Genomic DNA, 24,452 nt, shown 5'->3' on the forward strand with positions numbered 1-24,452 from the left:
CAGTTTATTGTGATCCACACAGTCAAAGGCTTTGACATAGTCAATAAAGCAGAAATAGATGTTTTTCTGGAACTTCTTGCTTTTTCAATGATCCAGCGGATGTTGGCAATTTGATCTCTGGTTCCTCTGCCTTTTCTAAAACCAGCTTGAACATCAGGAAGTTCACGGTTCACATATTGCTGAAGCCTGGCTTGGAGAATTTTGAGCATTACTTTACTAGCGTGTGAGATGAGTGCAATTGTGTGGTAGGTTGAACATTCTTTGGCATTGCCTTTCTTTGGGATTGGAATGAAAACTGACTTTTTCCAGTCCTGTGGCCACTGCTGAGTTTTCCAAATTTGCTGGCATATTGAGTGCAGCACTTTCACAGCATCATCTTTCAGAATTTGAAATAGCTCAACTGGAATTCTGTCATCTCAACTAGCTTTGTTTGTAGTGCTGCTTCCTAAGGCCCACTTGACTTCACATTCCAGGATGTCTGGCTCTAGATGAGTGATCACACCATTGTGATTATCTGGGTCATGAAGATCTTTTTTGTACAGTTCTTCTGTGTGTTCTTGCCATCTCTTCTTAATATGTTCTGCTTCTGTTAGGTCCATACCATTTCTGTCCTTTATCGAGCCCATCTTTGCATGAAATGTTCCTTTGGTATCTCTGATTTTCTTGAAGAGATCTCTAGTCTTTCCCATTTTTGTTTTCTTCTATTTCTTTGCATTGATTGCTGAGGAAGGCTTTCTTATCTCTCCTTGCTATTCTTTGGAACTCTGCATTCAGATGCTTATATCTTTCCTTTTCTCCTTTGCTTTTCACTTCTCTTCTTTTCACAGCTATTTGTAAGGCCTCCCCAGACAGCCGTTTTGATTTTTTGCATTTCTTTTCCATGGGGATGGTCTTGATCCCTGTCTCCTTTACAATGTCACAAATCTTATACCATAATTCATCAGGCACTCTATCTAGTCCCTTAAATCTATTTCTCACTTCCATTGTATAATCATAAGGGATTTGATTTAGGTCATACCTGAATGGTCTAGTGGTTTTCCCTGCTTTCTTCAATTTAAGTCTGAATTTGGCAATAAGGAGTTCATGGTCTGAGCCACAGTCAGCTCCTGGTCTTGTTTTTGTTGACTGTATAGAGTTTCTCCATCTTTGGCTGCAAAGAATATAATCAATCTGATTTCAGTGTTGACCATCTGGTAATGTCCTTGTATAGAGTCTTCTCTTCTGTTGTTGGAAGAGGGTGTTTGTTATGACCAGTGCATTTTCTTGCCAAAACTCTATTAGTCTTTGCCCTGCTTCATTCTGTATTCCAAGGCCAGATTTGTCTGTTACTCCAGGTGTTTCTTGACTTCCTACTTTTGCATTCCAGTTCCTTATAATGAAAAGGACATCTTTTTTGGGTGTTAGTTCTAAAAGGTCTTGTAGGTCTTCATAGAACTGTTCAACTTTAGTTTCTTCAGCATTACTGGTTGGGGCATAGACTTGGATTACTGTGATATGGATGGTTTGCCTTGAAAACGAACAGAGATCATTCTGTCATTTTTGAGACTGCATCCAAGTACTGCATTTCAGACTCTTTTGTTGACCATGATGGCCACTCCATTTCTTCTGAGGGATTCCTGTCTGCAGTAGTAGAAATAATGGTCATCTGAGTTAAGTTCACCCATTCCAGTCCATTTCAGTTGCTGATTCCTAGAATATCGACATTCACTCTTGCCATCTCTTGTTTGACCTCTTCCAATTTGCCTTGATTCGTGGACCTGCATTCCAGGTTCCTATGCAATATTGTACTTTACAGCATCGGACCTTGCTTCTATCACCAGTCACATCCACAGCTGGGTATTCTTTTTGCTTTGGCTCCATCCCTTTATTCTTTCTGGAGTTATTTCTCCACTGATCTCCAGTAGCATATTGGGCACCTACTGACCTGGGGAGTTCCTCTTTCAGTATCCTAGCATTTTGCCTTTTCATACTGTTCATGGGGTTCTCAAGGCAAGAATACTGAAGTGGTTTGCCATTCCCTTCTCCAGTGGGCCACATTCTGTCAGACCTCTCCACCATGACCCGCCCTTCTTGGGTTGCCCCACGGGCATGGCTTAATTTCATTGAGTTAGACAAGGTTGTGGTCCTAGTGTGATTAGATTGACTAGTTTTCTGTGAGTATGGTTTCAGTGTGTTTGCCCTCTGATGCCCTCTTGCAACACCTAGCATCTTACTTGGGTTTCTCTTACTTTGGGTGTGGGGTATCTTTTCACAGCTGCTCCAGCAAAGCGCAGCCATTGTTCCTTACCTTGGACGAGGGGTATCTCCTCACCGCCACCCTTCCTGACCTTCAACATGGAATAGCTCCTCTAGGCCCTCCTGTGCCCGCGTAGCCATGGCTCCTTGGACGTGGGGTTGGTCCTCCTGGCCACCGCCCCTGGCCTCGGGCATGGGTTGCTCCTCCTGCCCACCGCCCCTGGCCTCGGTCTTAGGGGCGTGGGGTAGCTCCTCCCGGCCGCCGCCCCTGACCTCAGATGCGGGGTAGCTCCTCTCGGCCATTCCTGCGCTGTCGCAGTCTGGTACTCTCGGCCACTGCCCCTGACCTCGGACGTGGGGTAACTCCTCTTGGCCGCCGCCCTTCCGGCATGGGGTCCTCCCAGCTTCTGCCCCTGACCTCGGACGTTTGTTCTCTGTGAGTCTGTTTCCTTTTTGTTACATTAACTAGTGAATTTTATTTTTTAGATTCCACATAAGTGATATCATATAGTATTTGTCTTTCTCTAACTGACTCATTTCACTAAACTTAACACCCTCTGTGTTTATCCATGTTGTTTTAAATGGCAAAATCTTATTCTTTTTTATGGGTGAGTGGTAGTCCATTGTATAAATGTACACCACATCTTCTTTATCCATTCATCTATTAATGGACACTTAGGTTGTATCCATGTTTTGGCTATTGTAAATAATTCTGCTATGAACATGAGAGTGCATGTAACTTTTCAAAGTAGTGTTTTTGTTTCTTGGTAATACACCCAGGAGTGGAGCTGTTGGGTCATACTGTAGTTCTGTTTTTACTATTTTAAGAAACCTTCCTTAAAATAGTACTGCTTTCCACAATGGCTACATCATCTTACATTCCCACAAACAGTATGCAAGGGTTCATATTCTCCACATCCTCTCCAACATTTGTTTGTGATCTTTTAATAGCCATTCTGACAGGTGTGAGGCAATATCTCATCGTGGTTTTGATCTACCATTCCCAGATGATCAGCAGTGTTGAGCATCTTGTCATATGCCTGCTGGACATCTGTACGTTTTTGGAAAAAAGTATATTTGGGTCTTCTGCCCAGTTTTCAATCAGGTTGTTTGTTTTATGTTGAGTTGTATGAACTGTTTATATATTTTGGATTTTAACCCCTATTGGTTATATCATTTGCAAATATCTTTTCCCAATCAGTAAATTATATTTTCATTGTGTTGATGGTTTCCTTTTCTATGCAGAAACCTTTGAGTTTAATTAGGGTCCAGTTGTTTATTTTTGCTTTTGTTTCCTTTGCCTGAGGCGATAGATCCAAAAAAATATCACTGTGATTTATGTCAGACTATTTTGCCTATATTTTCTTCTTGGAATTTTGTGTTTTCAGGTCATACATTTCGGTATCTAATCCACTTTGACTTTATTTTTGTATACAGTATAATAAAATGTTTTAATTTCATTCTTTTACATGTGGCTGTCCAGTTTTCCAACTGCACTTAATGAAGACACTGTCTTTTCTCCATTGTACATTCATACCTCTTTTTTCTTAGATTAATTGACCATATAAGCATAGGCTTGGGCTTCCCTGGTGACTCAAACAGTAAAGAATCTGCCTGCAATGTGGGAGACCTGGGTTCAATCCCTGGTTTCAGAAGATCCCCTGAAGGAGGGCATGGCAACCCACTTCAGTATTCTTGCCTGGAGAATCCCTATGAACAGAGGGGTCTGGCAGGCTATAGTCCATGGGGTTGCAAAGAGTCAGACATGACTGATTGGCTAAGCACAAGCATAAGCTAATTACTGAGTTCTTTACTCTGTTCCATTGATCAGTGTTTCTATTTTTGTGTCAGTAACAAAGGTCCATCTAGTCAAGGCTATGGTTTTTCCAGTGGTCATGTATGGATATGAGAGTTGGACTGTGAAGAAAGCTGAGCACAGAAGAATTGATGCTTTTGAACTGTGGTTTTGGAGAAGACTCTTGAGAGTCCCTTGGACTGCAAGGAGATCCAACCAGTCCATTCTGAAGGAGATCATCCCTGGGATTTCTTTGGAAGGAATGATGCTAAAGCTGAAACTCCAGTACTTTGGCCACCTCATGCAAAGAGTTGATTCATTGGAAAAGACTCTGATACTGGGAGGGATTGGGGGCAGGAGGAGAACGGGATGACAGAGGATGAGATGGCTGGATGGCATCACTGACTCGATGGACATGAGTCTGAGTGAACTCCGGGAGTTGGTGATGGACAGGGAGGCCTGGTATGCTGTGATTCATGGGGTTGCAAAGAGTCGGACAGAACTGAGCGACTGAACCTAACTGAACTGAACATATAATTAGCTCAGTTGGTAAAGAATCTGCCTGTAGTGCAGGAGACCTGGATTCAATCCCTGGGTTGGGAAGATCCCTGGAGAAGGAAATGGAGACCCACTCCAGTATCCTAGCCTGGAAAATCTCATGGACAGAGGAGCCTGGTGGGCTGCAGTTCCTGGGGTCACAAAGAGTTGGGATGACTGAGCGACTAACATATTATTTGAATTACTGTAGCTTTGTAGTGTAGTTTGAAAACAGTGTGCATGATACCTCTATCTCTGTTCTTTTTCAGTGTTGTTTTGGCTCTTTGGGATCTTCTGTGTTTCCATACAAATTTTAAAACTATTGGTTCTAGTTCTATGAAAAATGCCACAAGTATTTTGATAAAGATTGCACCAAATCTACAGATAACCTTGGGTAGTATGATCATATTAACAATATTAATTCTTCTAATCCATAAACATGGTATATCTTTTTATCTATTTGCATCATGTTCAATTTCTTTCATCATGTCTTATAGTTTTCCAAGTATAGGGTTTTTTTACCTCCTTAGGCAGATTTATTCCTAGGTATTTTATTATTTTGGTTTCAATGATAAATGGGGTCTTTCCTTAATTTGTCTTTCAGTTCATTGTTAGTGTATAGACATGCAACAGATTTCTGCATATTAATTTTATATCCTGCAATTTTATCAAAGTAGTTTTTGGGTAGTGTCTTTAGAATTTTCTATGAATATATAGTATCATTAGTATATTATATATAGTATAATATATAGTATTATTTCATTGGCACACCGTGAGAGTTTTAGCTCTTCCTTCCCAATTTGGGTTGCTTTTATTTCTTTTCTTATCCAAATGCTGTAACTAGGACTTACAATTCTATATTGAGTTAAAAGTGGTGAGAATGGGCATCCTTGTCTTATTCCTGGCCTTAGAAGAAATGCTTTCAACTTTTAACCATTGAGTATGATATTAATTGTGGATTTATCATGTATGATCTTTATTATAATATGTTGACATATGTTCCTTTTATACCCACCTTCTGGAGAGTTTTTGTTATAAATGGATGTTGAATTTTGTCAAAAGCTTTCTTTGCATAGTTGAGATGGTCATATGGTTTTTATTCAATTTGTTAATGCAGTGTATCACATTTGTAGTTCTTTTTTTATTCCTTCTTTTGTTTTCTTGTGATTCCATGACTATTTTTAGTGTTATGTTTGGATTTCTTTTTCTTTTGTGTTTGTATATCTATTATGTATTTTTGGTCTGTGGTTACCATGAGGTTTCTGTATAATAGTCTATATATATACATTATTTTTTAAGTTGCTAATCACTTAATTTCAAATGCATTTTAACAAGCCTACTTTTGTACTGTCCTTCATGATTACTGTTGACATCATATTTTATATATAATTGTGTATTTCTTAACAGCTTATTGTAGATATAGATAATTTTACTACTTTGTCTTTTAAACTTCTTACTAGCTTTGTGCATGGAAAGTTTACTAATAATTTCACTGGTATATTTGCCTTTATTGAAGGGTTTTTTCCTTTCATAATTGTCATGTTTCTAGTAGTGGCTTTTTCTTTTTCTCTTAGAGAAGTCGCTTTAACATGTTCTGTAAAGCTGGTTTATTGGTGTCAGTCTTGGCTTTTGTTTGTTTTATGCTCTCTGCAGCAAATCTGAATAAAAACCTTACCTTGTAGAATACTCTTTTGCTGTAGTTTTTTTTTTCCTTTTATCACTGTAAATATATTGTGTCACTCTCTTCTGGCTGCAGAATTTCTGCTGAAAAGTCAACTTATGGGAACCTTATGGGAGTTCCCTTGTATGTTATTTGTTCCTTTTTTTCTTGCTGCCTTTAATAGTCTTTCTTTATCTTTAATTCATGCCATTTTAATTATAATGTGTCTTGGTGTATTCCTCTTTGGATTCATCCTGTGTGGGACTCTATACCTCCTGGACTTGGATGTCCAATTCTTTCCCCAGTTTAGGCAAGTTTTCAGCCATTATGTCTTCAAATATGTCCTCAGCCCCTTTGTCTCTCTCTTCTCCTTCTGGGACCCCCATATTGCAAGTATTAGCAGATTTAATGTTGTCCCAGAAGTCTCCTAAACTGTCCTCATTTCTTTTCCTTCTTTTTTGTGTTCAGTGTCATTGATTTTGACTACTCTGAATGTCTTTATCATTTAGTCTATTGTTAATCCCTTCTAGTGTATTTTTCATTAAGTTATTTTATACATTTGTTTGGTTGTTCTTTATATTTTATAACTCTGTTAAACTTTCAATTTCTCCTTCTGTGCATCCATTCTTCTCCTGAGTTCTTTGACCACCCACAATAATTTCCTCAAGCTCTTTCTTGGGTAAACCGTCTATTTCCACTTCACTTACTTCCTGTTCTGGAGTTTTGTCCTTTGTTTGGACATGTTACTCTGTCACCTCATTTTGCCTAACTTGCTGCTTTTATTTCTTTACATTTCCTGAAACTGGAGAAGTGGCTTTTGTAGGAGACAACCTATGTGTTCCAGCATCTCACTCCCCTCTCATCATCAGAGGTAATGTTCTAGGATTGCCTCTTTGAGGATTTCTAGGTCCTTTTGTTGTGGCAGGCAGACTACTGTGAGCAATCTTGTAGGCTTTTTTTGGCTTCTAGTCCAGTTGGTTGCCAGGTCCTGCCTTGTGCAGAGGCTGCTGGTCACTGTTTAATGGGGCTGGGTCACCACACAGTTGGCTTCATAACCCTGGAGGACCCTGGGACTAGTGCTGGATCACTGATGGGTAGAGTCAGGGTCCAGGAGATCCTGGAGCTGGTGCCCACTCACTGGTAGATGAATCCAAGTCCTAGAGCTAGTGCCAGCCCATTAGTGGACAGAGCCAGGTCCTGTGTTCTGGCTGCAGGATCCCAGAGCTGGTTCAGACCACTGGTGGGTGGGGTCAGTTCCTGGCAGGTGGCTACGGGGTCCATGCTGTTCTGAAGCTTGTGTTAGTCTGCTAGTGGTTGGGGCTAGGGCCCAGCAGGACCCCAAGACATAAAGTTTCTGTTGCATGTATTTTTGTTCTTCTTGTTCTTTTCTATCACACATCAAAAATGTAAAAACCACTATCATTGATTGTTAATAATTGGGCAAGGATTTCATTTGTCCTTTAGGCCATCCAGAGACCTAATCAACTCTCCCATCCCTGGCAACACGTGACAGATTATTCACTATTCTGACTTTGGTCAATGTAATGGATGTAAACTGAGAACTTACCATTTTAAGTTCACTTCTCTGATTATTAATCAGTTAGATAAACTCTTCAATTTTTAATATTTTAATTTCCTCATCAGTATACTTCCTGTTTGGATAATTTGCTGAGTTTCTCTTGTAATTTCTATAGTTTCCTTGCTTATTTTCAGTAGTTCCTTATATATTGGATATTGATAATTTTCAGTATTAAACACTTTATCTTTTTCCAATGAGCTATCTGCTCATTAACACTGTCCATACAGTCTTTCATTGAATATAAATACTTAATTTTGAGTATTTTAACAACTTTTTAATAGGCCAAAATATAAACCAATGGAAGGGACCACCACAAAAGATAGTGATTTTCTGAAAACTGAAGTGTTTCTGAAAAGGCTGAATAGCCATTTGGCATCAATGTTATAGTGTAATATTTCAAATATTGGGTGTGTATGTGGACTAGATTATTAAGGCCTTTTCAACCCTGGGATTATTTGATACACATGAAGCAGTCTGAGAACAATATTTGGAAATAATAGGATTTGAGAGAAAGAGGGGATATTAGTGATTCATCTAATCCATACTTCTCATTTTTCGTGGTAAGAAAAACAGGTAGAATAGTGGAGGTGCTTAAATTCCCCATAGTTGGTAGCAAGGTTGGATCAGAAATTCCTGCTTCATAGTCCACTGCTCTTTTCATTACCTGAAGATAAATTCTAAATTAAATGATTCAACAGTAAACACTGGTGGCGGTTCCAGAGGTGGGAGGATGTCACAGAGGTAGAAAATCTATGCAGAAAGGGATATCTACAAGTTTTCCTAGGACTGACTGGTTCATGGTAAATGCTAATACGACTTAAACATGTATAATCTATTTAGTTGTCATGTACAGAAATTACTAAAGTCATTGTCAAATTATATGTCCTCCAAATTATTATATCTTTCCCATATACCCCCCTACCACCACACAAACTATTCTCTCTCTTCTCTCTAATATCAAATACTAAATACCACTGTGCCTTTCCAGCTCAACTAGGACAGTGTAATGAACCAAAACAATACAGAATCCTTGACATTATGCCTTCTAGAGAGCTTCTAGGCTGGTGTCCATCTGTTGTTGCCTGATACATATAAATAAGAAAATCAGTCCCCTCCCACAGTATTCAGTAACAAATCCTTTCAGCATCTGTGCCCCATTTTCTACTCTAATGGGAAAGCTTGTGAGAAAACATGGAGTTGTTTAAATTCTGTGCCACCCTAGGTAAAATCAGTTCATTTGTGTGCAGTCTTATTTAGATCCACCTTGGCACTGCTAGAGGGATAGTATCTTTAGACATTCTTTATTTTTATTCCAAAGATTGCAGACTTTGGGAGTTTTACATATTGGTAGACCACAAAATAAGATATTGTTGTTTAGTCACAAAGTCATGTCTGCTCTTTGCAACCCATGGACTGAAACACACCAGGCTCCTCTGTCTATGAGATTTCCCAGGCAAGAGGCAAGAATACTGGAGTGGGTAGCTGTTCCCTTCTCCAGGGGATCTTCCCAGCCCAGGGATTGAACCCATGTCTCCTGCATTGACAGGCATATTCTTTACCACTGAGCCACTAGGGAAGCCCCAAATAAGATGACGGGACCCTTATATAAGGCTGCATCAACTATGCCTAACAAAGCTTACATTGTTCTTATGTTGATATATGATTTTATGGAATTATAAATTTTTATATTGGTAGAAGATAAGGGGCAAGGGATTGATAGGCTGCCATTTATAGGCACACATGCATATTAGAAGTTTAGTTAAGATACTCCAGACTTTTTACCTCAATAAAAATATTCCAAGAGCTAGCATATTTCCTTTTTTGAGCATAGTGGGAGATTTCCAGTTTTATCTGAGGCCTTTTCCAGACTTGACAGCTAATAGAAGGGTACAAAGGTTACTTTCAAAATCTGCTCAGTTGTACTTCTTCCCTCTCATCTACCTTCCTGTGCAGTGTATCTCATGCTCCTGTACAAAAGTATGTATTTGCTGCAACTTGAGTACCCCAACTGTCCTGACAAGATATTCAGAGGCTGGCAAAGTAGTGACAGAAAAGAGTTCTTTATACTATGTCTTCTCATTTCTTAGTTTTGTCTGCTTTTAACTTAGGGACTGGCTGCCATGCTGAAGCTATTTCTATTCCCCATTTTCTTTCCCCATATAAAATACTATTCTGCATTAATAGCTTTCCCTCTCTGCTTCCCCTAGCACTACACCTGCTTCAGTTATAGTCTTTCTCTTTGTTGTTTAGCCTGGGGACACAATTTAAATACCCTGCTTATTTCTCTGCAAGAATATATTCCCTGGTTGAATGGAGAGGAGAGGAGAAAAGGGAGGGTGGAAGAAGGAAAGGGTCTGTCTTCATTTTACCTTCCTCAGGCAGCAAATCGCCTATATGAGAAGTCCTAGTAGGAAAGCATTACAGATGTGTACACTGTCATCTCCTTACAGTAGTTGAACAATTTTAATTTGGTTCCATTTCCCTTCCAGAAGCTCAATAAACTAATAAGTAACCAACAATCTTTGCCATATGGTGAAGTTACACAAGCAAATGAACTCTTCAGGGTCACTCAGACCACTTCTGCTGCTGCACATGGTTGACCTAAAGCATCTCATTCTACTCTCAAGGAGAGGGACACCAACTTGCCACAGTCCTCCATACTCTACTTTAGGATTCGAACTCCTAGCTCTAGCTCATCACAGTATGGGTGAAGCCTAGATAAAGATTGAGATGATGACCAGGGACACAATAACAGGTACTTCAAAAAAGACAAGATAGGCTACCAAAGTATAACGTAATCACTTGCTGGTACTATAATAAATTAATATAAGATGTTAATTAGATAATAAAATATCAGTGGTGCTAAACATGACTCTTGCAGCTTACCCTTCTGTATACTTTTAAACTCTAACCTCAGGGGAAAACTAGAGAAGATAACACATTTATTGAGGTACAGCATGTGTAATAACTAGAAATCTTGAAAAAAAAAAAAAAACAAGTGATCCCTTTTACTTGTATTAAAATATTAAATTGATATAAGAAACATAAAAAATATGGTCCTTCCCAAACAACCCTAGGAAGAATAAATACTATTTTCCTGGCAGTTCACAGTGCTTTTCTTATCAGTATCCAACTTGTGCAAAAAGTCTATGTCTCACTATTAGGCTTCCTCTCATCATAAGAACTTGCTTGCCCATACGGGCATGGTTCAGCACACTCATTTATTAATGTGAGAGCAGGTCTTCCCACATTGGAAAAGCTAAAAGAGTATTAGATGTAATATCAGTTGACTATCAGGTAAGTTGATCCAGCTATCAGTATTCAGTTCAGTTCAGTTCAGTCGCTCAGTCATGTCCGACTGTTTGCAACCCCATGAATTGCAGCACGCCAGGCCTCCCTGTCCATCCCCAACTCCCAGAGTTCATCCAAACTCATGTCCATCGAGTCGGTGATGCTATCCAGCCATCTCATCCTCTGTCGTCCCCTTCTCCTCCTGCCCCCAATCCCTCTCAACATCAGGGTCTTTTTCAATGAGTCAACTGTTCACATGAGGTGGCCAAAGTATTGGAGTTTCAGCTTCAACATCAGTCCTTCCAATGAACACCCAGGACTGATCTTCTTTAGAATGGACTGGATGGATCTCCTTGTAGTCCAAGGGATTCTCAGAGTCTTCCTCAACACCATAGTTCAAAAGCATGAATTCTTTGGTGCTCAGCTTTCGTCACAGTCCAACTCTCACATCCATACATGACCACTGGAAAAACCATAGCATTGACTAGATGGACCTTTGTTGGCAAAGTAATGTCTCTGCTTTTGAATATGTTATCTAGGTTGTTCATAACTTTCCTTCCAAGGAGTAAGCATCTTTTAATTTTATGGCTGCAGTCACCATCTGCAGTGATTTTGGAGCCCCCCAAAATAAAATCTGACACTGTTTCCACTGTTTCTCCATCTATTTCCCATGAAGTGGTGGGACCGGATGCCATGATCTTCGTTTTCTGAATGTTGAGCTTTAAGCCAACTTTTTCAGTCTCTTTCACTTTCATCAAGAGGCTTTTTAGTTGTCTTCACATTCTGCCATAAGGGTAGTGTCATCTGCATATCTGAGGTTATTGGTATTTCTCCCAGCAATCTTGATTCTAGTTTGTGCTTCCTCCAGCCCAGTGTTTCTCATGATGTACTCTGCATATAAGTTAAATAAGCAGGGTGACAATATACAGCCTTGACATACTCCTTTTCCTTTTTAGAACCAGTCTGTTGTTCCATGTCCACTTCTAACTGTTGCTTCTTGATCTGCATATAGGTTTCTCAAGAGGCAGATCAGCTGGTCTGGTATTCCCATCTCTTTCAGAATTGTCCACAGTTTATTGTGATCCACACAGTCAACGGCTTTGTCATAGTCAATAAAGCAGAAACAGATGTTTTTCTGGAACTCTCTTGCTTTTTTGATGATCCAGTGGATATTGACAATTTGATCTCTGCTTCCTCTTCCTTTTCTAAATCCAGCTTGAACATCTGGAAGTTCATGGTTCACATATCGCTGAAGCCTGGCTTGGAGAATTTTGAGCATTACTTTACTAGTATGTGAGATGAGTGCAATTGTGTGGTAGTTTGAGCATTCTTTGGCATTGCCTTTCTTTGGGATTGGAATGAAAACTGACCTTTTCCAGTCCTGTGGCCACTGCTGAGTTTTCCAAATTTGCTGGCATATTGAGTGCAGCACTTTCACAGCATCATCTTTCAGGATTTGAAATAGCTCAAATGGAATTCCATCACCTCCACTAGCTTTGTTCTTAGTGATGCTTTCTAAGGCCCACTTGGCTTCACATTCCAGGATGTCTGGCTCTAGGTCAGTGATCACACCATCATGATTATCTGGGTCGTGAAGATCTTTTTTGTACAGATCTTCTGTGTATTCTTGCCATCTCTTCTTAATATCTTCTGCTTCTGTTAGGTCCATACCATTTCTGTCTTTTATCGAGCCTATCTTGGCATGAAATGTTCCCTTGGTATCTCTGATTTTCTTGAAGAGATCTCTAGTCTTTACCATTCTGTTGTTTTCCTCTATTTCTTTGCATTGATCACTAAGGAAGGCTTTCTTATCTCTCCTTGCTATTCTTTGGAACTCTGCATTCAGATGCTTATATCTTTCCTTTTCTCCTTTGCTTTTTCTTTCTCTTCTTTTCACAGCTATTTGTAAGGCCTCCCCAGACAGCCATTTTGCTTTTTTGCATTTCTTTTTCTTGGGGATGGTCTTGATCCCTGTCTCCTGTACAATGTCACGAACCTGTCCACAGTTCATCAGGCACTCTATCAATCAGATCTAGGCCCTTAAATCTATTTCTCACTTCCACTGTATAATCATAAGGGATTTGATTTAGGTCATACCTGAATGGTCTAGTGGTTTTCCCTACTTTCTTAAATTTAATTCTGAATTTGGCAATAAAGAGCTCATGATCTGAGCCATAGTCAGCTCCTGGTCTTGTTTTGCTGACTGTATAGAGCTTCTGCATCTTTGGCTGCAAAGAATATAATCAATCTGATTTCGGTGTTGACCATCTGGTGATGTCCATGTGCAGAGTCTTCTCTTGTGTTGTTGGAAGAGGGTGTTTGCTATGACCAGTGCGTTCTCGTGGAAAAACTCTATTAGTCTTTGCCCTACTTCATTCTGTATTCCAAGGCCAAATTTGCCTGTTACCCCAGGTGTTGCTTGACTTGCTGCTTTTGCATTCCAGTGCCCTATAATGAAAAGGATATTTTTTTGGGTGTTAGTTCTAAAAGGTCTTGTAGGTCTTCATAGAACCATTCAACTTCAGCTTCTTAAGCATTACTGGTTGGGGCATAGCCTTGGATTACTGTGATATTGAATGGTTTGCCTTGGAAAGGAACAGAGATCATTCTGTCGTTTTTGAGATTGCATCCAAGTACTGCATTTCAGACTGTTGTTGACCATGATGGCTACTCCATTTCTTCTGAGGAATTCCTGCCCTCAGTAGTAGATATAATGGTCATCTGAGTTAAATTCACCCATTCCAGTCCATTTTAGTTCGCTGATTCCCAGAATGTCAGTGCTCACTCTTGCCATCTCCATAGAGCCAGTCTAATTGCAAAAGGGCTAAGGACTAGGAAAGGGAATTACTAGTGCATCTGCCCTCTGATGCTCTCAGTGTTAGGAGTCATTTATTACCCGTGGGTCGTGTTCTCCCAGAGAAAAGTAATATCTGTCTCTGAGGACAGTAAGGAGACAAGTGGTATGAAGAGTCATTGTTGGGATTTCTTTTCATGAAGATATTAAATATAATCCTGAACGCCAGAGAAAGTAAATCAAACCTTGCTCTAGTTTCTTTCTTCATGAAAATAGTGCAACACCCAGATTAGCACTTGTCAGTGAAAATTGTTGTTTCTGTTCGCCATTGAATATTTCAGGGTATGAAGCAAAGAGGTGGTGCTTTTCTTCCCCTTTATGAATTCAAATGAAGTCTTAAAGTTCTATCCCTATCTATTTCAGTGGGATAATGCTCTGTTTTGGATTCATTAACTCCAAGGTTGACATTTCCAGTGACCAGAGGCTGGAATTGGTCTAGAGATATTACCTTGAAATGTAGTATACATTGCTATCTTCTCATGGTGGATGAAAAGCCAATTGCAAATATTTTACTCAGCTAGGTCACTATGTGCCTTGGATACTCATGGTTACAAAAAGCTAGATAACCTGTATCAGGTGTTTGTCATTGTAACGCCATGCACATTAAGTATTTATTGGTCAGTTAGTGTGTATGTATAGATGTGAGAGTTGGACTATAAAGAAACTAATACAATTATGTAAAGTTTAAAAATAAAATTAAATTAAAAAAAAACAATAACTTTAAAAAAAAATAAAGAAAGCTGAATGCTGAAGAATTTATGCTTTTGAACTGTGGTGTTGGAGAAGATTCTTGAGAGTCCCTTGGACAGCAAGGAGATCCAACCAGTCCATCCTAAAGGAGATCAGTCCTGGGTGTTCATTGGAAGGACTGATGTTGAAGCTGAAACTCCAATGCTTTGGCCACCTGATACAAAGAGTTAACTCATTGGAAAATACCATGATGCTAGGAAAGATTGAAGGTGGGAGGAGAAGGGGATGACAGAGGATAAGATGATTGGATGGCATCACCGACTCAATGGACATGGGTTTGGGTGGACTCTGGGAGTTGGTGATGGACAAGGAGGCCTGGCGTGCTGCGATTCATGGGGTCATAAAGAGTCGGGCATGACTGAGCAAGTGAACTGAACTGAGTGTTCTAGCACTGAAATCATGTGTTTTTTTTGTTTTTTTTTTTTTTTTAGCACAGCATTTGATATAGCCAGAATAGATTACAAAGAAGTTTCTGTGCAGAATTATTTCTTTTAAAATATTTCCTCCATTGGCCTTTTATTCTTCTATTGGATACTTTGGTTTAGATTTAACATGTTTTTCAAATTCTCTGAAGGTAATCAAGAAACCCTGGCTATCACAGAGCAAGCATCTTAGTTGTAGTTGGTAGAAAACAAAAGCCAGATTTGGAGTTGTGATCAATGTAGGAGTGAGAGAAAGAGTTGTAGTTGGACCAAGTTGCACCCTAATAGAGAGCAGAAGGAGAGGGCGGCCATTGAGTAACCTTCTTTACCTCTTACTTTTGCTAATAACTTGCCTTTCCTGTGGGATAGAGAAGCTCTATGTAAGTTGGTATGACATTGAATTAAGGAATGTAAACTTACAGAAAGAAGCAGATTCAGTTACATTCAAGTTGAGGCAAAAAAAAAAAAAAAAACCAAAAAAAAAAAAAACAAAAAAACAAAACAAACAAAAAAAAACACACCATATTTTACTGTCAAGCACTTGTTGTTTGATTATCTTATGCCACTGCTTTTCTCTTTTAATGTGGATGGTGTGAGAAAGTTCAGAATGTAGTCAGTTCTTAAAATGTCACTTTGGAAAAAGTATATGCCAAAAAGTTCAGAGGCACAATTAAAAAAAATATCTATAATGCAATGATTGAATATTCTTTATTTTTAATTTAATTTTATTTTTTAAACTTTACATAATTGTATTAGTTTTGCCAAATATCAAAATGAATCCGCCACAGGTATACATGTGTTCCACATCCTGAACCCTCCTCCCTCCTCCCTCCCCATACCATCCCTCTGGGTCGTCCCAGGGCACTAGCCCCAAGCATCCAGTATCGTGCATCGAACCTGGACTGGCAACTCGTTCCATACATGTTATTTTACATGTTTCAATGCCATTCTCCCAAATCTTCCCACCCTCTCCCTCTCCCACAGAGTCCATAAGACTGTTCTATACATCAGTGTCTCCTCTGCTGTCTCGTACACGGGGTTATTGTTACCATCTTTCTAAATTCCATATATATGCATTAGTATACTGTATTGGTGTTTTTCTTTCTGGCTTACTTCACTCTGTATAATAGGCTCCAGTTTCATCCACCTCATTAGAACTGATTCAAATGTATTCTTTTTAATGGATGAGTAATACTCCATTGTGTCTATGTACCACAGCTTTCTTATCCATTCAGCTGCTGATGGACATCTAGGTTGTTTCCACATCCTGGCTATTATAAACAGTGCTGTGATGAACATTGGGGAACACGTGTCTCTTTCCCTTCTGGTTTCCTCAGTGTGTATGCCCAGCAGTGGGATTGCTGGATCATAAGGCAGTTCTATTTCCAGTTTTTTAAGGAATCTCCACACTGTTCTCCATAGTGGCTGTACTAGTTTGCATTCCCACCAACAGTGTAAGAGGGTTCCCTTTTCTCCATACCCTCTCCAGCATTTATTACTTGTAGACTTTTGCATCGTAGCCATTCTGACTGGTGTGAAATGGTACCTCATAGTGGTTTTGATTTGCATTTCTCTGATAATGAGTGATGTTGAGCATCTTTTCATGTGTTTGTTAGCCATCTGTATGTCTTCTTTGGAGAAATGTCTATTTGGTTCTTTGGCCCATTTTTTGATTGAGTCATTTATTTTTCTGGAGTTGAGCTGTAGGAGTTGCTTGTATATTTTTGAGATTAGTTGTTTGTCAGTTGCTTCATTTGCTATTATTTTCTCCCATTTGAAGGCTGCCTTTTCACCTTGCTAATAGTTTCCTTTGATGTGCAGAAGCTTTTAAGTTTAATTAGGTCCCATTTGTTTATTTTTGCTTTTATTTCCAATATTCTGGGAGGTGGGTCATAGAGGATCCTGCTGTGATGTATGTCAGAGAGTGTTTTGCCTATGTTCTCCTCTAGGAGTTGTATAGTTTCTGGTCTTACATTTAGATCTTTAATCCATTTTGAGTTTATTTTTGTGTATGGTGTTAGAAAGTGTTCTAGTTTCATTCTTTTACAAGTGGTTGACCAGAGTTCCCAGCACCACTTGTTAAAGAGATTGTCTTTAATCCATTGTATATTCTTGCCTCCTTTGTCAAAGATAAGGTGTCCATATGTGCGTGAATTTATCTCTGGGCTTTCTATTTTGTTCCATTGATCTATATTTCTGTCTTTGTGCCAGTACCATACTGTCTTGAGAACTGTGGCTTTGTAGTACAGCCTGAAGTCAGGTAGGTTGATTCCTCCAGTTCCATTCTTCTTTCTCAAGATCGCTTTGGCTATTCGAGGTTTTTTGTATTTCCATACAAATTGTGAAATTATTTGTTCTAGCTCTGTGAAGAATACCGTTGGTAGCTTGATAGGGATTGCATTGAATCTATAAAATTGCTTTGGGTAGTATACTCATTTTCACTATATTGATTCTTCCATTCCATGAACATGGTATATTTCTCCATCTATTAGTGTCCTCTTTGATTTCTTTCACCAGTGTTTTAAAGTTTTCTATGTATAGGTCTTTAGTTTCTTTAGGTAGATATATTCCTAAGTATTTTATTCTTTCCGTTGCAATGGTGAATGGAATTGTTTCCTTAATTTCTCTGTTTTCTCATTATTAGTGTATAGGAATGCAAGGGATTTCTGGGTGTTGATTTTATATCCTGCAACTTTACTATAGTCATTGATTAGTTCTAGTAATGATTGAATATTCTTAACTGGTCTGTCCCTTTTGCTTCTCGTTCCTTCAGGTAAGAATATGAATAAGTTAGAGCACAGAAATTGCATGCAGATTTTAAAGACACTGATGCATAATTTAATAGCATCTATTGTTTTTAAACACCAAGGCTCCACTACTAATTTTTTCATGGAGAAATCATTTCCATATTTGCCATTCACAGAGAAGGCACAAGGTAGCCTCCATTGCAGTGCTTTTCATGAGGAAATGAGGGAACATATTAAGGAGAAAAGTTCTCATGAGTTTTATTTGTACCAGTCTGTCTATCTGCCTGAACTCTCACAGTTAAAAACTCCAGAAAAGAAGATTGTGGAAGGAGAAAGTTATGAAATATAGAAATGATTTTTTTTTCAGTAGTATACAATGTAGCCAGACTCTGAAGATTGGGAGTACTTGGAGTAGAGAGGGTCAGATAGCATATTCATGTGCTTTATGGTAGGCTTACAGTGTTGTTGAGTATTTCATAACAGCATGTCACCACCTTCTAGGATGATGTTGTCCTGGCTGTGAGAGACCACTTTCCCTGTGCTAGTGTTGATCACCAATACAGTTCAGTGTTGCCCACCAACACAGTAGTATTGTGTAAGTGTAAGGCTCCATCCTAAGCCATTCAAAGTGGCTTGGAAATACAGATTAGCTGATATTTGAAAGTAGACTGGAATCATAACTTTCTTATTTTAAGAAAACTATGTCACCTTCTTGTCTTCTTCTTCTGGGACCCCTATGATTCGAATGTTGTCGCATTTAATATTGTTCTGGAGGTCTCTGAGATTGTCCTCATTTCTTTTAATTCGTTTTTCTTTTATCCTCTCTGATTCATTTATTTCTACCATTCTATCTTCGAATTCACTAATCCTATCTTCTGCCTCTGTTATTCTACTATTTGTTGCCTCCAGAGTGTTTTTAATTTCATTTATTGCATTATTCATTATATATTGACTCTTATTTATTTCTTCTAGGTCCTTGTTAAACCTTTCTTGCATCTTCTCAATCCTTGTCTCCAGTCTATTTATCTATGATTCCATTTTAATTTCAAGATTTTGGATCAATTTCACTATCATTATTCGGAATTCTTTATCAGGTAGATTCCCTATCCATTCCTCTTTGGTTTGGTTTGGTGGGCATTTATCCTGTTCCTTTATCTGCTGGGTATTCCTCTGTCTCTTCATCTTGTTTAAATTGCTGAGTTTGGGGTGTCCTTTCTGTATTCTGGCAGTTTGTGGAGATAAAAACTCTCCAGAAAGCAGGAATAGAAGGAACATACCTCAACATAATAAAAGCTATATATGACAAACCCACAGCAAACATTATCCTTAATGGTGAAAAATTGAAAGCATTTCCTCTAAAGTCAGGAACAAGAGAAGGGTGCCCACTTTCACCATTACTATTCAACATAGTTTTGGAAGTTTTGGCCACAGCAATCAGAGCAGAAAAAGAAATAAAAGGAATCCAAATTGGAAAAGAAGAAGTAAAACTCTCACTATTTGCAGATGACATGATCCTCTACTTAGAAAACCCTAAAGACTCCACCAGAAAATTACTAGAACTAATCAATGACTATAGTAAAGTTGCAGGATATAAAATCAACACACAGAAATCCCTTGCATTCCTATACACTAATAATGAGAAAATAGAAAGAGAAATTAAGGAAACAATTCCATTCACCATTGCAACGGAAAGAATAAAATACTTAGAAATATATCTACCTAAAGAAACTAAAGACCTATATATAGAAAACTATAAAACACTGGTGAAAGAAACCAAAGAGGACACTAATAGATAGAGAAATATTCCATGTTCATGGATTGGAAGAATCAATATAGTGAAAATGAGTATACTACCCAAAGCAATTTATATATTCAATGCAATCCCTAATAAGCTACCAATGGTATTCTTCACGGAGCTAGAACAAATAATTTCACAATTTGTATGGAAATACAAAAAACCTCGAATAGCCAAAGCGATCTTGAGAAAGAAGAATGGAACTGGAAGAATCAACCTACCTGACTTCAGGCTGTACTACAAAGCCACAGTTCTCAAGACAGTATGGTACTGGCACAAAGACAGAAATATAGATCAATGGAACAAAATAGAAAGCCCAGAGATAAATTCATGCACATATGGGCACCTTATCTTTGACAAAGGAGGCAAGAATATACAATGGATTAAAGACAATCTCTTTAACAAGTGGTGCTGGGAACTCTGGTCAACCACTTGTAAAAGAATGAAACTAGAACACTTTCTAACACCATACACAAAAATAAACTCAAAATGGATTAAAGATCTAAACGTAAGACCAGAAACTATACAACTCCTAGAGGAGAACATAGGCAAAACACTCTCTGACATACATCACAGCAGGATCCTCTATGACCCACCTCCCAGAATATTGGAAATAAAAGCAAAAATAAACAAATGGGACCTAATTAAACTTAAAAGCTTCTGCACATCAAAGGAAACTATTAGCAAGGTGAAAAGGCAGCCTTCAGAATGGGAGAAAATAATAGCAAATGAAGCAACTGACAAACAACTAATCTCAAAAATATACAAGCAACTCCTACAGCTCAACTCCAGAAAAATAAATGACTCAATCAAAAAATGGGCCAAAGAACCAAATAGACATTTCTCCAAAGAAGACATACAGATGGCTAACAAACACATGAAAAGATGCTCAACATCACTCATTATCAGAGAAATGCAAATCAAAACCACTATGAGGTACCATTTCACACCAGTCAGAATGGCTACGATGCAAAAGTCTACAAGTAATAAATGCTGGAGAGGGTATGGAGAAAAGGGAACCCTCTTACACTGTTGGTGGGAATGCAAACTAGTACAGCCACTATGGAGAACAGTGTGGAGATTCCTTAAAAAACTGGAAATAGAACTGCCTTATGATCCAGCAATCCCACTGCTGGGCATACACACTGAGGAAACCAGAAGGGAAAGAGACACGTGTTCCCCAATGTTCATCACAGCACTGTTTATAATAGCCAGGATGTGGAAGCAACCTAGATGTCCATCAGCAGCTGAATGGATAAGAAAGCTGTGGTACATAGACATAATGGAGTATTACTCATCCATTAAAAAGAATACATTTGAATCAGTTCTAATGAGGTGGATGAAACTGGAGCCTATTATACAGAGTGAAGTAAGCCAGAAAGAAATACTCCAATACAGTATACTAATGCATATATATGGAATTTAGGAAAATGGTAACAATAACCCTGTGTACGAGACAGCAGAGGAGACACTGATGTATAGAACAGTCTTATGGACTCTGTGGGAGAGGGAGAGGGTGGGAAGATTTGGGAGAATGGCATTGAAACATGTATAATATCATGTCTGAAATGAGTTGCCAGTCCAGGTTCGATGCATGATACTGGATGCTTGGGGCTAGTGCCCTGGGACGACCCAGAGGGATGGTATGGGGGTGGAGGAGGGAGGAGGGTTCAGGATGGGGAACACATGTATACCTGTGGCGGATTCATTTTGATATTTGGCAAAACTAATACAATTTTGTAAAGTTTAAAAATAAAATAATAAAAAAAGAAAACTATGTCACCTTCTTGAAGGATTATTTTCACTTAAAAATTCTTTTTTTTCCAATTTCTCTGTATAAATGAGCGTCATTATTCTTCTCTAATCTTTAAATAACGAATCTTTATATGTAAGTCATTACTTTGGGTATTTCTTTGAAAGTTCCTGTGTAATAAAGATTGTACATTTTTAGATTTGTTATCAAGATTTGACATTCCAGAGGTACATCAATTCTTATTTTATAATATATAGTACTCAGGAGAATGAACCCTCAGGAACACAATGCAGTTTGGATTATAAGAGAAATTTACAGTCTTCCCTCGGTATCTGTGAGTTGATTAGGTCCAGGACCTCTGACACATACCGAAGTCTGCAGATACTCAAGTTATATTAAATGACATTGTATTTGTATATGACCTACACACATCCTCCCATATACTTTAAATCATTTCTAGATTACTTGCAGCACTTAATGCAGTGTACATGTTATATAAATAGTTGTAACTACAATGTAAGTGCTATGTAAGTATTTATTTGCTGGCATGCAACAAATTCAAGTTTTGCTTTCTGGAACTTCCTGGAATTTTCTAAACATTAAAAAAAATTGCTATTTAAATTTTTATTGGGGTGTAGTTGATTTAAAATGTTAGTTTCAGGTGCACAGCACAGTGAATCAATTATACATATATCCACTTGTTTAAGGTTCTTTTTTCTGAATATTTTTGTGTTGTGTTAGTCACTGAGTCGTGTCCGACTCTTTGTGACCCATAAACTGTAGACCACCAGGCTCCTCTGTCCATGGAGTTCTCCAGGCAAGAAGACTGGAGTGGGTTGCCATTTCCTTCTCCAAGGGGTCTTCTCGACCCAGGGATTGAACCCAGCTCTCCCACATTGCAGGCAAACTCTTTACTGACTGAGCCACCAGGGAAGCCCTTCTTGATCTGCAGTTAATTCTATGGATATAGAAATCACAGTTATAGAGGTTCATCTGTACATCCTATCTACTCTCAGAGTTTCTGTAAGAAAGTGCTTACTGTGCAGAAACCACCAGAATAGCTTATAAATGAGTACTTGAAAAGATCCCCAAGGTCTTTATCATTCATATTGTTGGATAACTGCCACCTTATTGTTGATAAGTAAAGGACAGTGTTCTTAGAACAATGTTAGAAGTTTTCTTTACTTTAAAATTTAATAGAACATTCTAGAAAATTAGTCATGTAATGTGTATTTAGCTGTTACTACATGATGGAAACAAAAGATGGGTACACTTACATGATTAGGAGGGAAGATGTTTTTGAATTTGGAATGAAAACTACAAATGGGAGAGATACCATACAGGGTATTTGTACATCAGTGTTTGAAATGGAGAAAGGTTCTCATGAAGAATAGAAATTGGAAGGTCAGAATTAGGCTTGAATGTTGAACTAAGCAAAGTGTTTTATTCTGTAGGCTGTGGGGAGCCATAGAATACCATCAGTAATTCACTTCCTTTTAGGAATGAAGCATGTCATCATTCCATTTACTATTATTTAATATGGAATGCAAGCATTTATTTGGAAGTACAATAGTAGGTTAACTATTAGCATGAGACCTCATGATGATACACAACATTAAATTTTCTCTATATGAAATCACATACAAAGGATGAAATTGTTTCATGTTTATTTATACTTGAGGATGGTAGTGAACATGTGATCTTTAGAAGTTGATACTGCTCATTATCATTTACTAATTTTTATTAAATTCCAACAATGTGCCAAGGGAAGTGTAAAACATACAATTTGGCAGGACAGTCCTTGGCATGTTTGATAACAATTGAATGTATTCCATGGTAAATTATAAAACTGTAAATGTCTTTGAGTTGTTTGTTCCTATTTTGGCTAGAATCATAAAAGTAACTTGTATCTGAGATTCAGAGCTTTTTGAGGACAGAAATTACAACATATTTCCTCTACTATACTAACAGCCAGTACATAATTATGCGCCTGACACATACTGAAGGGCTCAAAAGGAACGTACAGAATGAATAAATGAAGGAATGCATGCATGAATGGTATTCTGAACTTTTGTGATCCTCTCTAACGTGATTTCACCACCTTTTTACCTTAGTCATCCACTGGCATTTATACAATCTTATCATTTAAGACAGCAGTCCTCAGTCTTTTTGGCACGAGGGACTGGTTTTGTGAAAGACAGTTTTCCATGGACCAGGGGGGATGGTTTCAGGATGATTTAGGCACATTATATTTATTGTGCACTTTGTTTCTATTACTATTACATCAGCTCCACCTCAGTCATGAGGTATTAGATCCCGAAGCCCCTGATTTAAGGCAATGCATGATCCTGGTATGGATCTTGATCAAGAAAGGAGACATTAGGAGGAAAATTGGCGATACTGGAGTAATATCTTCAGCTTAGATCATAGAATAGTATTCATTTTTGTGAATGAATACACTTTGTATACAGTTTTGTGACTTGGATCATTGTACTTTGATTACAAAAGATGTTAGCATTTACAAAATCTGGATAAGGGTTCAGTTCAGTTCAGTCACTCAGTCGTGTCCCACTCTTTGTGACCCCAAGAATCGCAGCACGCCAGGCCTCCCTGTCCATCACCAACTCCCGGAGTTCACCCAGACTCACATCCATAGAGTCAGTGATGCCATCCAGCCATCTCATCCTCTGTTGTCCCCTTCTCCTCCTGCCCCCAATCCCTCCCAGCATCAGAGTCTTTTCCAATGAGTCAACTCTTCACATGAGGTGGCCAAAGTACTGGAGTTTCAGCTTTAGCATCATTCCTTCCAAAGAAATCCCAGGTCTGATCTCCTTCAGAATGGACTGGTTGGATCTCCTTGTAGTCTACGGGACTCTCAAGAGTCTTCTCCAACACCACAGTTCAAAAGCATCAATTCTTCAGCACTCAGCCTTCTTCACAGTCCAACTCTCACATCCATACATGACCGCTGGAAAAACCATAGCCTTGACTAGACGGACCTTTGTTGGCAAAGTAATGTCTCTGCTTTTTAATA

At 38.6% G+C, this 24,452-nt stretch overlaps 1 long non-coding RNA gene across 10 annotated transcripts in view; it reads left to right on the forward strand.

The window, feature by feature from the left end:
* LOC129639899 (uncharacterized) overlaps positions 1 to 24,452 on the forward strand; it is a 243,309-nt gene that overhangs the window by 46,748 nt on the left and 172,109 nt on the right. Inside the window, exon 4 of one of the 10 annotated variants that reach the window (XR_008708653.1) lies at positions 4,087 to 6,253. The exons of the other annotated variants lie outside the window; for them this stretch is intronic. This is a non-coding gene — a long non-coding RNA (uncharacterized LOC129639899). Of the gene's footprint in view, positions 1 to 4,086; positions 6,254 to 24,452 lie in introns of those variants that run through there. 10 annotated transcript variants of the gene reach the window in all.

Source organism: Bubalus kerabau, chromosome X, assembly GCF_029407905.1.
Source record: "Bubalus kerabau isolate K-KA32 ecotype Philippines breed swamp buffalo chromosome X, PCC_UOA_SB_1v2, whole genome shotgun sequence".
Taxonomy (NCBI): Eukaryota; Metazoa; Chordata; class Mammalia; order Artiodactyla; family Bovidae; genus Bubalus; species Bubalus kerabau.